The 15,101-nt window shown below is 37.6% G+C and overlaps 1 long non-coding RNA gene across 1 annotated transcript; it reads left to right on the top strand.

The window, feature by feature from the left end:
* The first annotated feature begins 826 nt into the window (after positions 1–826).
* Positions 827–3,469, top strand: LOC131383417 (uncharacterized). The gene is made up of 3 exons (XR_009213420.1): positions 827–942; positions 1,084–1,248; positions 3,359–3,469. It is a non-coding gene; the product is annotated as an uncharacterized LOC131383417 (long non-coding RNA).
* Positions 3,470–15,101: the final 11,632 nt, after the last annotated feature.

Genomic DNA, 15,101 nt, shown 5'->3' with positions numbered 1-15,101 from the left:
ATGATAAACACCATCCTACTGAGATTATGGAAGGGGAAGTTCCACTTGGAAATCAGGATGCAAAAGACAAGTGAATGAAAGGCAGATTACAATAGAAAATATTCAGACTAGAGTTCCCTCTAAAGTGGCCACTACGTAGAGTCGAAAATCCTTTAATGACATACTTCTAAGTGAAACACTTTTGCCTAAGATAAGCATTTCTGTAAGATTTATAAAAAATACGGCTTTTCTCCATGTTGGAAATTTCACAGTAACAAGAATAGTTCTGAAACACTGAAAATCTTAGAAACCTATGGGATATCTGTAATAATACTGAGAAAGTAAGGATTGAATATTATGAGATTGTGAAAATTTCAGTTTCAGTTTTTTTGTTATATGTCCTTATTATAGACTCAGGATTTCCTTTGGAGTTCGCTAATGTAAATGATTTCAAAATTATTTACATTAATAATTTTTATGAAGCTGTAATTTTTGTGAAACTATCAGCCCTGATCTCTTTGAATTTGTCATGTTCTACAACTCTCTCAAAGATGCAGCTATAAAGAAAGAAGAAACTGCTTGGGGTGACTAGTTGACCATCCCAGAATGGTTTCTTGAATCGTTTTGGCCCCTTACATGAAGTTTCTTTAAAAAGACAAAAGAATATATTGTGCTGTTTCAGACTAGGGTTGAAAGTGTGATTTTTCTCATCACACTCTTCATACTCCTTTCAGAGAATTTTGATACAGAAATAACTTATTAATTTGGAAATCTTCCCTCACACCTAGGAAATACATCTCACTCTGAGATGAAGATGGATGGTTACAATACAAATTAAGTGCATGTACGGTAAATGGGCATTGTTGGATAAATGCAGTGATGGAAGAAAATAAGATGGTGGTCATGCCATTTCTACCTGACTTCCTTTTCTCCAACTTGATGATACTCTACCTTCAGAAACAGGTGAACAGGCCATGCATCATATTCTTTTCTTTGTAGTAACTTTTATTGGTTTGAATTATCATATGTTGTTCACTTGTAATGTGCAGTGTTTGAGTTCAAAGAGGCATGAATAACTAAAATTACATCTTCTTTTTTTTTAAGGAACCTTTGTTCTTAAACACAGGAAGTTGTAAACTCTCCAACAGCAAATTTTATTAACTCACAGGCAATACTATAAATGATGGTACTCTATTGAGTCAATGCCTTCAACATGAATCAGGAGATTAACTTTTGCAGCAAACTGTCAATCTTTACTCCTAAATTATGGTAAGTAGTTAAGTTTTTTTGTTTTGGCTTTGAAGTTGAATGATTCTCTTTGCTCAGTTGTGTCAGTCAGAAAGGGGATTTTTCTTCTCAGCTGAGCTCTGCATGTTTTTCTTTAACAAATTAACATCTGCCCCCCACCCCCGACTATGTCATTACATTGTTGTTTTTAACGTTCATCAATTCCTAAATATTTCTCTAAAGTTCTGAGGGACTTGGCAGTTTAAACTGTATGCCTTTACTTACAATTTAAATAAAACTTTCTGAAAACCCTTATGCAGGCTTTCGTGTGGGTTTCTGTCAGATTTGCAGTAAAATGTCATATTTGCATCTTTTTTTGAGAGAGAGAGAAAGAGAGGACAAGAGAGATGGTGTTCTGAGTCACTTGCTGAAGCTTTCTATACACATTTTTAGATCAAAAACTATGGTCTAGGAAAGAAGAAAAAGTCAATTTCTTAGAAGAATTCTATGATATCCAGTCAACTGGTATATGAGCCTAAGTGCACATGATAGTTGCCCCAGAAAATTCATTACTGCCTTATTTGTATCAGCTAAAAAACAAAAACAGAAATAACCTAAATTTGTAAATCAATGAAAAGTTAAATAAACCATGACATAATGTAATGTTATGTAGTATTTAAAGTAGATTTACCTGAACTCACTTAAAATGAAGCTCAGGAAAATATTATTAGGAATAAAAAAGCAATTGCACAACGTTTGATATAGTGGAATCATTTTTTCTGTAAAATATATGTCTTTATGTCTTCACATATATGAATGTATACAAACAGTTAACTATAGTTACCTCTGAGCAGTAAGACTGTTGGGTAATGAGTAGGGAGAACTTTGCTGTTTTCTTGACATACCCATGCATTAAAAAAATGATGAGCATGTATAAAGATTGTAAAATGTACATGCACAAAAGAAAATAGGTTATCAAGCACTTTCATTTTACAATTGAGAGAATGGAGCATGGAGAAATTAAATGACTTTCTCATGGTAACAGAGCTCATTAGAGTCAGAATTTGAATTCAGGACTTTAGACTTCAACTTCTGTATGATTATTCCTCTACCAGATCAGTCGTCTTTAATGAATCAGAAAAAAAAATTTAAACATGAATGCCCGCATCTTGGAAATACAGTAGAAATAACCCCTCCTGCCCCCAAACCTTGGAATTTAAATTTTAGAAGTTCAGATCTTGTTTTTCCTCATGATATCTATCTATAAATGCGCTTTTGTACATGACTTGGAATTAAATGTTTCTCTTTAGTTTTCAAATGAGTTTTATTATCATCTGATAAGTGGGCTAACCCTAGTGCAGGGAATAAATATCTTAATTAACTGATGAGTGGTCAAATCAATCTACAAAATTAAGAAGAGGAGGGCAAAGGGGCAGGAAGGAAGGCTGCCTTCTATGCTGCTTTGTGTAATAATCTAATCACCCAACATTAGCAAAAGTCTCCATGGCTCAGCTCTTCCAACAAAGGTGTTCATTGTAGTGATATCCAGGAATCAACCTCACAAAACCATCTATCCAGGTGGGCTTTGAATTGAGCACTGTTTCTTCTACTTTAACTTGGTCTCATTCATTTCTTCCTCCCTGGCTACCCATAAAAAGTTGCTCTGGAGAAATGCTCTGGCACCTAAACTCACCCTGTGGAGTACTTTATTCATTGTTTTCTTGTAGTCCTCTTTAAATTGCAGACATTTAAACTTATTAAGCTGTGGTATTCTATTTCTATCTAGGGGTGGGATCTGAGTTAACTGAGTGCTGAGGAACAAACTTTGTTAGAGATGTAGAAAGGGCATGATCAGAAGAATAGGGAGATTCTGAGCTAAATTTCAATATCAGCTAATATTCAGTATCAGCTTATCATCATCAGATACCACCATCATCAATCTAGACCTTGTTAACTTCAGAGATACTGTTTACTGGGCATTGACTAGGAGCCAGGCAGTAGGATAGGCATTTTACAGGAACTTATGCCTATTACAATCTGTTGGGGGCAGATACTGTTATTATTCCCATTTGTATATAAGGGGATTAAAGCCAATAAAGCTTGGATTGGTTCAAGGTCACATTGGCTAAGGACCGCATTGCTTGTTTTACAGGAAAATTGTCTTCTCTCTGGATTCAATCTTTGTGTAGGAAAACAAGCCACGGTACTATAACAAGATACTCATCACAGAAGTGGAATCTTCCAACACTTCTTTCCCCCAGCAGATTCAGCTTGTTATTATAGAGGGAAACTCTTTGACCTTTTGAAAATATCTATTGATTTCCTTGTGTGGGAAAATTTACAATTTATGTGCTTCAGATGCCATTGAACCATTCACTGCTTTGTTGCTTTGTCATGGGTAGGAAAGATGTTTGTGAAAGGAAGGCCAAGTGGCATCCTCATTTGGCCTCATTTGTGCAATAGATAACTATGATCTTGGCACTGAGAAGGATGCCCCAAAGCCACTTGAAAGATGAAAGGGCCTATTTTAAAATAAGGTTTGCTGGAAGATCACAACCCAAGCATCTAAAATGTTAGTTCAGAGAACGGATGGCAAAGCACTACCAGAGTCTTCAAATAGGAATTTCTAACTAGGATTTTAACAGCATGAAATTATCCTTGCTCCACCCTTGGAAACTGCCTTTTCTTATAGGAAGTAGATAAAATTTTCCTATCCCTTGGTTATGGACGTCAAATATATGCAAGGATCAGTTTTGTTGTTGTTTTTTTTTGTTTTTTGTTTTTTGTTTTTTTTTGTCATTTTGCCCAGCTTTGGTATCTAGGTGTTCCTGCTGAATTCTATAGTCCAAATTCTTGTCTACTGCTCAAGGCTGATCTTCATATAAATGGCAGGTTTGTCCTACCTCAGATGCTTATTAAAATGTCATTCAGCAATTAGCAGAATCAAGGAAAGGAACATAGTATGCCTTTATTCTGTCTCAAAGCTTGCCCATATCTAAGCTGAGAATCTCGGTTTGTTCCCATCACATTGAAGCAGCTGTTGGTTAGGGTGCCTAGGTTATAAATATAGAAGGAGCAAGTGCTGCGCTTTGGAGATAATCTGAAGGAAAATAACTTCTGCTACCTTCTGCTAACAGCACCAATCAATTTTGGAAGTGATAAGGATAGATTCCCTGGGGGCCATCAGCTGCTCTGTAACACATCCTGAAATATAAGAATTATATTGAAACGTTGCTATTTCATATAGCACTTTACACAAATTTTTAGATTTAACCTTGAAAGTTGAATAGAAAGGGCTATCAAAAAAAAAAAAAAAAGCTTAGCCCCTGCAAAATCCATACTGCACAATGTATGTATCGATACTATTGGTGGTACTTTTTCTTCCTCCAGTGAATTAGAGGGAATCCCTGAGCTATTGACATGACACTAAAGGGTTAAGTTTTTAGGGCAAGCCTGAAAGAGTTTAATTTTTCTCAGCACTTTGCTTCATCTCTGGAAGTTGCCACAACATGCCTCACTTTGGTAACAGAGCTATGAAGACATCCTTTGGGCCTACAAAAAGTAGTAAAAACAGGGAATCTCCCCTTCTCACTCTCACTAGTGTGTATCACGAAGAAACATAATAATGGATTTGCATGCTTAGTATTCTAAGGACATTATTTCCAATACTATTTGGATTTTAATTGATAGTAAGCAAATAGAAAAGAAACTTATAAAGAAGGTGCTGCTTCACTTAAAAAATATTTCAAGTACTTTAAATTGGCAAATTAATTTTTCTTTGTTTTTTAGAATTGACAACTACTTCATCAATGCCCAATTCTTATTAAGTGCATTTTCTACTGGCTCAAGTCCTATCTTTGATTGCTCTTTTCAGAATTCTGCAGTAAGAATTTCAATAAATAAATAAATAAATAAATGCACTGGGCTGACTTCTAGAATGGTTGAGTAAGGATCTCTGAAAATTCACTTCTTCATAAAAGAAATCAAGAAATAAGAACACTTGCAAACAAACAAACAAAATCAACCAACCAAACAAACAAACAAAAAACCTGTCAAAATCAGCTTTTGAAGAACTCTAGAAATAACTAAAGGCTTACAACAATCTGAGGAGTGTTTAAGAAAAATAATTGAAACTTTGTAAGAACAATTAAATTTATAGCATTTTAAAATTTATAATTCTTTCCTCTTCCCCAGCCATAGTAGCCTTGAAAACCATCAGGATTACAGTTATGATTGTTGTGAAAACCAGTAGCCTATCAGCCACTGGAAGGGAAAAAATAGGTTTGGAGTTTTCCTAAAGCCTGATCTCCAGAGAATTTCCACTATTTGGCTTGTCTGAAAGCTTGCTGAAAAGCTCCATTCTCAGGGCTTGTTTTTATTTGACTTGATTCAGAGCTCACTCTGTATGAATAGTGTTATCTTCAAGATACTTGTTGAAAACAATTGGCAGCAAATGTTTAATATTACAGCTGTCTGAGGTGCCATTACCAGTTGGGGCTAACAAGAGGTTGACCAAAAAACTTAAATGGAAAAACTGAGGAATGAGACATTTGCAGGGGTCTTTGAAGGGCTCTGACATGTTCCTGGGACTCTTAAAAAGCCACAGAAATTCTATATAAAAAATTGTAGTGAATCCACAAAAGAATTATTGGAGTTAATAAAGAAGTTCAGTAAGGTTGCAGGACACAAGATCAATATGCAAAACTCAGTTGTATACACGAGCAATGGACAAATTGAAATTGAAATCAAGAAAGAAATTCTGTCTACAATAGCTTAAAAAGGAATAAAATACTTAGGAGGAATAAATTTCACAAAAGAATTGTGAGATTTGGCACTGAAAACTAAAAACCATTTCAGTGAAGTTAAGAAATACCTAAATAAGTGGGAAGGCATTCCATGTTTATAGACTGGAAGAATTAATACTGTTAAAATGGCAATACTCCCCAAATTGGTCTACATATTCAATACAATCTCTTTCAAATCCAAGCTGCCCTTCTTTGCATAAATGGAAAAGCAAATCCTGAAGTTCGTGTGGAAATGCAAGGGGCCCGGAATAACCAAAGCAGTCTTGAAAAAGCAGAACAAAGTTGTAGGCTTTGCACTTTCTGATTTCGAATCTTCCTATGAATTTATATTAATCAAGATGATACAGTACTGCCTTAAAGATAGACAAATAAGACAAGTACATGAATAATGTAGAATCAAAAGTCTAGGAAAAAACCCGAGCATTTATAATTAATTGATTTTTGCCAAGAGTGCCAATTTAATAAGAAAAACAATCTTTTCATCAAATGATGCTGGGACAACTGGATACCCACATGCAATAGAATGAAGTTGTTCTCCCTACTTCACATGATATACAAAAATTAACTTGCAACAGATTGTAAATTTAAATGTAAGAACCAAAATTAATTTTTTGTGACATTGGATTAGATATGGTTTCTTAGAAATAACACCAATGGCATAAGCAACAGAAAAAGAAAGTGGATGCCATCAAAATTGAAAACTTTTGTGCTTCAAAGGACACCTTCGATAAAATTAAAAGACAACCCAGATAATGGAGAATATATTTTCAAATCACATATTTGATAAGGGTCTAGTATCTAGAATATTTAAATAACTTTTTACAACTCAACAATAAAAAGAAACACCTAATTTAAGAATGGAAAAAGGATTTGAATAGATCTTCCTCCAAAAAAGATACATAAATAGCCAATAAGCACATTAAAAGATGTTCCACATCATTGTTCATTAGGGAAATGTAAGTCAATGTCACATGAGATATCATTTCACATTTATTAGGATGGCTATGTCAAAAAGACAAAAATAACAAGTGTTGTGAGGATGTGGAGAAATTGGAACCCTCATACATTGCTGGTGGGAATGCAAAATGGTACAACCATTTTGAAGACAGTTTGGAAGTTCCTCAAAAACTCAAGATAGAGGTACCATATGACCCAGAAATTCCAACTTTAGGTATAGACCCTAAAGAATTAAAAACACATGTTCACATAAAAACTTTTACATGAATGTTCATAGAATTAATAACAGCCAAAAGGTGGAAACAACACAAATGTCCCTCAATTGATGAATGGATACACAAAATATGGTATGAATATACAATAGTATTATTTAGCCAAACAAAGAAGTAAATACTTCTATCTTCTACAACATGGATGAACCTTGAATAAGGGAAAGGAGTCCTTCATAAAAGTCTGCATACTGTAGCATTCCATTTATATGAATTGTCCAGAATCGGCAAATTTATAGAGACAGAGATGTGTTAGTTGTTGCTAGGGGCTGGATGAAGGAGGAGATGGGGAATGGCTGCTAACAGCCATGGGGATTCTTTTTGGGATAATGACAATGTTCTGGAATTAGATAGTGGTGATGCTGCACACCTTTATGAATATGCTGAAAACACAGAATTGTATACTTTAACAAGATGGATTTTATGGTATGTGCATTATATCTCAAAAAAGCTGTTATTAAATAAAAAAAAAGATGAAGGCATTCCCCCAGCTGTTCTCAATTGCTGTTCTCAGGACTTTGTGGATAAATGACTCAGCAGAACTCAGTACTTTTTTATTTTAATTAATTAATTAATTTATTTATTTATTTTGAGGCAGAGTCTCGCTCTGTCACCCAGGCTGGAGTGCAGTGGCACAATCTCAGCTCCCTGCAACCTTGGCCTCCTGGGTTCAAGCTATTATCCTGCCTCAGCCCCCTGAGTAGCTGAGATTACAGGCGCCTGCCACCACGCCTGGCTAATTTTTGTATTTTTAGTAGAGACGGGGTTTCGCCATGTTGATCAGGCTTGTCTGGAACTTTTGACCTCAGGTGATCCACCTGTCTTGGCCTCCCAAAGTGCTGGTATTACAGGCATGAGCGACTGCACCCGGCCATTTCTTTTATTTTTTAAAAAGCAAGACTATTTCGCCACACAGAAAACATATATTAAACAAAATATATTAATTACATATCACTGTTATAATCTAGATAAACAAATAGACTTCTTCAGAGACACCATATGGAGATGGGAATTCACCTACAAATATAGTCAAAATACTGTGGTCATTTCACATTGAGCTTGGGTTGGCAGAGACAAAAAGAAGGAGAAGTTAGGCAGAATAACTCAGGCCTGATGATTCTCCTCTTGATCAACAATAAAAAGACTTGTCTTAGATTCTTAACCATCTAGCCTGGTTCTCTCTACTGATTATCTTCAACAGATAATAGTTTGTCTGCCAAGTACTGGTAATTATTTTAGATTGTGAGATTTCACTGTGATTAAGTGAGTTAAAATCTGTCTCCCTGGCATCCTAAATAAAGCCTATACCTCTCAGAATTTAAGCAATTTTTTTTTCTTAAGATGGAGAATGGTTAAAAAGAGATTGATCTCTCCTTGTAAAAAACAACTGCCCCCCCAACCCCAACCGCCGCCACCAAACACACACACACAAACCCCTCCGACTCTTCTAGCTAGTGTCACAATAAAAGATGACAACAATAGATCGAGCCTTTTGGCAACGGAGATGGCTTTAAACCTCAACAATTCTGTTGAGGTTTTTGTTGGTCTAGTCTGTTTCTTTCCAGGTAAACATCTTTGTTTATTTAATGCACACATTTTATTCTGACTTTCTAATGCTAATGTTTTATTTCTATCCCCCTGGACCTAAGAATACATTATGAAAAGATAGTATCCTGCCAAGATTTTTTTTTTTTTTTGAGATGGAGTCTTGCTCTGTCACCAGGCTGGAGTGCAGTGGTGTGATCTCGGCTCACTGCAACCTCCACCTCCTGGGTTCAAGCGGTTGTCCTGCTCAGCCTCCCAAGTAGCTGGGACTACGGATGCATACCACCACGCCCAGCCAATTTTTGTATTTTCATCACTGAAAACGAGGCACATAAGAAATTTCAAGTTGGAGTTTCATGATTTTTGTTTTTAATGTGTTCATAGGTGTAAATATTTATATTTTGCTGTGCATTTACTAACTTAAATCTTGCATGCTTATATAATCTTGATATAACCAAGGTGGTACACCTGAGGAAATGTAATTATAAAATTGGATTGTAATTTAAATGTTCCATGGGAGCAAACTAAGGATATTATTCATCTTATGGATTGACAAGTTATTTCAGGGAGAGGTTGAAACATAGAACCAGCAAAACTCTTCCCCTTGGTGAACCTCTTTTGGCCACTTGACAGTTTTTCTACTTTGGACATATTTATCATAGGTTTGTAACAAGAGGGCAAAGAGGAAGGCTTTGAACTGTCATCTGCAAACTGAATTATCTGATGTCATTTATACATCTTATGCAATCTGGGGGCAGAACTTGTTTATTTAGATCGATTTATACTGTGGAATTCCCATGTGGATATGAATATGGTAATATTGAAGGGTAATTTAGACTTTCTGTTGCTATTTCCTAGTGACTAGTTTTGCAAAAGAATGCATATAAATTACAAATTAGAAGGAACCATGTCTTTAGAATTTTGTACTTACATTAGTGATGGAAGCAGCATGGCATTGTTAAAAAAACAATTGAAGGAGCTGAAAATGTTTCCAAATAAAATGGAAAGGTATTGTCCCAGTCCTTCTCAGTGGCATGACTCCTAAAAAGAATAAATTAGTAGGAAATTGGGACTGGCTTAATTTTGGAAGAGTTACATCCAAAATGGAAGTGAGTTTTTAGGTCTTGGTCAGAATCTACTTAATCTCTGAAAGTTTTGGGAATTAAATCCAGAAATTTCAGGGAAATAGACCCTCAGCATGCTAGCGTGCATGACAGCACCCTCATGTCCCGTGCAAGGTGGACATCATGAATGAAACAGGACAAACTTTCCTGCTAAACCCTAAGAAAGTATGATAGCCAGCCTCCAAGATGTTCCCCAGTGATCCTAGCCTCTCTTGTGTATCCATACCCTTGTATAGTTCCATCCCATATTGTATGAGGCTGGCCTGTTTGACCAATAGAGTCCTGCAGAAATGACTGTGTGACTTCCAAAGCTAAGTCATAAAAGATAACATGACTACTGCCTTGCTCTTGTGGATCGTGTCCTCTGGGGGAAGCCATTTGCCATGTCAGGAAGACCCTTAAGCAACCCTGTGGAGAAACTCACATGGTAAGGCCAACTGCTAACAGCCAATACCAACTAACCAGTCACCTGAGTGAACCATCTTGGAAGTAGATCCGTCAGCCCTAATCATGCCTTCAATTGATGGCAACCTGCTGAGGGTCCTAGAGCCAGAGCCTCTCAGCCAAGCTTCTCCTGATTTCCTGACCTATAGAAACTATAAGAGGTTATAAATGTATATTGTTTTAAGCTGCTAAATTTGAAGATAATTTGTTACATTGCAATAAATATCTAATGTGTAGTGTTTGAAAGGTGATTCCTGGAAGTTTAAATGAGTGAGGAAAATGAGACAGGGAAGACAGAAGTCAATATGTTGATGACTGAGTTACTGCTATAGACAAATGGGTTCAATCCCACTGGGGATCCTGCGATGGTTGTACAGGATGCACCTGAGAATGATGCCCATGAGGGAAGGGGACACTCGCTTATTTTCCCAGTGATTCCCATTTCTTCACTGGATAAAGGTTTCCTCTGGAAGCATTAAATCCTTAGTATTTGCAGGCTGCCTTGCCCTTGGGTTTCCAAGGAATCAGAAAATCCTCAGCCAGAAGAGCAGAAAGCTGCAGGTGGTGGAAACAGGAAGCTACCCTAATGCAAAAGAACTGTCCACAGAGGCCAGAATTGAGCTCAGGGGTGAAGTTGGACTGAGTGAAGGATGGGTTGGATGATGGGTGGGGCTTGAGTAATGCCTGCCACATAGCTTTGTAGACTTTGTCATTGCCACACTTTGAGAAGGCACTCCCAATCAATTAGAGTTGGGGTTTGAGATAATGTTCATTTGTCTTCTTCAGTTGATAATATACTCCCCACCCTTTGTTCTGGCCTCTCCACTGAACACCACTTTCCACCTGGTGAATTCTTGTTTAACTTGCAAAGGTCAAAGGGCACCCACTCCATTAACCTTCCCTAATCATGCCTCCTTAGCCTGGCTAAGTTAGCTTCCCTTTCTTCTGATTCCCTGTTTTCAATAGTTACATGGATTGTCACTGTTTCTTGATGTGTTTGTCTCTCACCTGTGGGGGAGCTTTTGCTCATCTTTGTATTCTCAATGTCTGGTATGTATTAGGCACTCAAAAAATGTCAGCTGCTGTTCATACGTGGAAGCTAAGAAAAGCTGATCTCATAGAAGTCAAAAGTGGAACAGAGAATATTGGAGGCTGGGAAGGGTAGGGGGAAGGGAGGGATAGGGAGCCATTTGCTAAAGTGGCAAAATGACAGCTAGCTAGGAGGAATTAGTTCTAGTGTTATATAGCATTGTAGGATGACTACAGTTAACAATAATATATAGTTTCAAATAGCTGGAAGGAGGATATTGAATGTTCCTAACACAAAGAAATGATAAATATTGAAGATGATGGATATGCCAATTACCCTGATATGATCACTACACATTATACTAATTGAAACATCACTATGTATCTCATAAATTTGTATAATTATTATATGTCAATTAAACAGAAGAAAAAAATTTAAGAAAGAAAAAAATGTGAGCTGAAAGCAGAACTAGGGGAGTCGGGGAAATGTCTAAACCGCAGTGTTCTACAATATTCTCTCAGTTTATTGTCCCTACAGAGGTACTCATAGATGTTTTATTATGGTTAAAAGAAAACTATTTACGTGCTTCAGGATTACCTGGATTTCTCTGTATAGCAGTAAGCCAACTGAGAATAAAGATTTGCCAAACTGACCAGGTTTGAGAAGATGTAATGTCAAGCCTCAGGACATCCAATACCTGAATTAACTTACCATATGTACTTTTCAGTCTGTTCTATCTTATCTTGATAGAGAAACTTTTGCACTTAAAAAAAAAAAGATTCTCCAAGGCAAAGGCAAGAAATGGATATGTTGCCATGTTCACTGTGGTGCATGAGATTTGGTTCCTATTAAAGTTCGAAGAATGAGGTTTACATCTGAAGGGAAAAAGTGACCAGCAGCATTTCGGAGTTGGCATTGTTTCTAAAAGTGCCCAGGGAACAGTCCCATCCCCAAACATTAACAGATGTCGTTCTCTTGTCCTGGATTGACCCGGGGCCCTTACCCATGGTTCACTTGTGATTTAACCAGCGTGGATTAAGTCATCTTTCCCTTCAGGGCAGGACAAACAGAGAGGTTTCATTTTGGCTCATTTTGTTTTGTTTTTACCCCCTCTGAGCCATTCCATGGCTTATGTTGGGGGCATCGAACAGTTGCTGGACCCGGAGAATCCTTTGTTCTCAGATGCCAAGAGTTAAACAGATTCAGTGCATTGTCCAGGGGGCGTTATGAAAGGTGCTAACAGATGTGGATTTCAGCTTTGTCATTAAAATGCTTCTCAAACGCCACCTGATGTCCCTGGGTTAGAGGTTTTCTTTCAGCCTTTTCTCATTACATTTTAGCTCTGTTTTGTGAACTAAACCTTTGAAGAAACTTGAGAGCTATTTTGGAAACCCAAGAATTAGAAAACATGAAATGTCTATAGCTCTGAAATATGCATGTGACCTTATTCCCCAGGCATGTGGGGCAGGGAAGGCAAAAGCAGATGCTAAGTGTTTTTCTGTGCTGTGAAAATATCATATTCCTTAAAAAATTTACCATTGATTGTATTATAATGATCTATACACAATAGTTTCCACTGCGGTCTTTGTAGAAAATCCTTAAACTTGAGTGCTAAAAAGATTCATACCATGTTTGGATCATAATAATGTCTGGAACTTTTGAATGCCTTTATGTTTCCTAAAGGTGTGGATAATAAATCTAATAATATGCATCCAAATGCTCTTTCTTCTTTTTTCTGAGACCGAGTCTCGCTCTGTCGCCCAGGCTGGAGTGCAGTGGCGCGATCCCGGCTCACTGCAAGCTCCGCCTCCCGCGTTCACGCCATTCTCCTGCCTCAGCCTCCCAAGTAGCTGGGACTACAGATGCCCGCTACCACGCCCGGCTAATTTTTTGTATTTTGTTTAGTAGAGACGGGGTTTCACCGTGTTAGTCAGGATGGTCTCAATCTCCTGACCTCGTGATCCGCCCGCCTCGGCCTCCCAAAGTTCTTTCTTCTTATAGTTACCTGTAGTAAAGACAAAGACTAAATGCCAGTATTAGGCTGAGGATTTAAATTATTAGAAGTCGTTTGGGAGCCACCTAACTGCAAGTAAAATAGAGATCTTTTAATTCAGCTGATTTCATTTCACTTCAGCTCTAGTGGCACAATCGAGTTTTCCCGGAGTCTGATTCAATTAGGATTGTAAGCAATTTCTGGCTATTCACAGCAGAAAAGCAGTGTCAAGTGTATCTCTGAGGATGCCCTTTACACAAATAATCCCACCTTCACCAATTAGGAAATGACCTATTATAGGCCTGAAATGTCAAGGATATGTCTAGTATTTGTTGGCCAAGCATCCCATCTCCTTTCCTTGGAGAACCACCCATTTTCGACTCCCACCCTCCCACTACCCTAAGCCCCAGATGGGGATAATCCTATTTTGAGGGTCCAGGGGTGTGTTCAAGACTCAGGCCAAGCCAATTCAGGAACAATTCAGCAGTGATTGGGTTCAGGGATAGGCACCTGTATTAAATCAGGCCAATCAAGAGCTTTCCGAGGACTTTTGCTGGAATTATCAGACAAGAGTTCCACTTGTCTTCAAGACTGAGATTTTAAGAAACTTTTCCATTCAGAATTGTAAGTGGCCGCTTTTGGCACCAGATGGAGAGAACCCACCATCAAAATTAAGAAATCCAGAGGAGAGAGGAGCCAAGGAAAGGTGAGAGAGTTATTTCGAGGAACTGACTTTAGCCTTCCCCGTTATATGAGCCAATAAGTCCTCCTTTTGTTGTTGTTTTGGCTCTAGAAGTTGGAATCCAAACTAGTATACAGAACTACCTTGGACATCCTTGGCAGGGTGAATGGAGTGTGACCTCCTGTAGATGTGACACGGTCCTGGGAGGTGAGGCGGGGGTTTTCACAAATACATGACCTGCTCTGGCTGTCACTCCAATTTTTTGAGTTGAATACCCTAATTTTAGGCAGTTTTTTGTTTTTTTTTTTTGCCCATTTTTGTGGGGTGGAGGAAGCCAGAATGAATGCAGGACAGGTACATGGGTTCTCATCCTTGCTCTGCACTAACCCATGACCTTGTGCAAATCCCTTCCAGTGCTAAAGCCACTGGCTTCCCCTCTGTGGACTGCAGTTTCTTTGATGTTGAACCTATGCTGGTAAAGTTTAAACTCTTCTGAGGCACCCTCGCATTTCTGGGAGGAATTCACCTTAGGAAATAGAGATCAAGTCATCCCAATTCCGGCTCTTTACCACATTTCCCTCCCTATTCAACCTGCAAGTAATCTTTTACCTATTTTATGTTTAAGATTGCACTTGAAAAAGAAAAAAAGTCCCTTTTTAAAAAATGTTTGAAAACCACTGAAGAGGTCTTTAACCTTCCTTTCAGCTTGTTTCTCTAACGTCGTCAAGATACTAATCCCTGAGAACATTATGTTGAAGGAGTCAGAGCTTGGTCTGCACCTGAGCTGGGCTAAGCCTCTTTATATAACCTCAGGCCCTATTGATGCAATCAGCCAAAGGCACTATGCTGCCCTTTTTCCTTTTTAAATGGTGGGTTTGCTTTCTTGGTAATTCTAAGGATATTTAAATCCCTGACTTTCTTTCCCAAAAGGACCTATTTGATAAACAGCGGGTTGTATTTGTTTCTTATTAAGGTGAATGGTTTACATAATTTAAAAATTATGTAAATAGTACTTGCTCATTATAGAGATTTTTAAAAATCAGAAA

This window comes from Hylobates moloch, unplaced genomic scaffold, assembly GCF_009828535.3.
Source record: "Hylobates moloch isolate HMO894 unplaced genomic scaffold, HMol_V3 SCAFFOLD_4, whole genome shotgun sequence".
Lineage (NCBI taxonomy): Eukaryota > Metazoa > Chordata > Mammalia > Primates > Hylobatidae > Hylobates > Hylobates moloch.
Note: the sequence above shows the minus strand (reverse complement) of the source record. Positions and strands in the feature narration are given on the sequence as shown.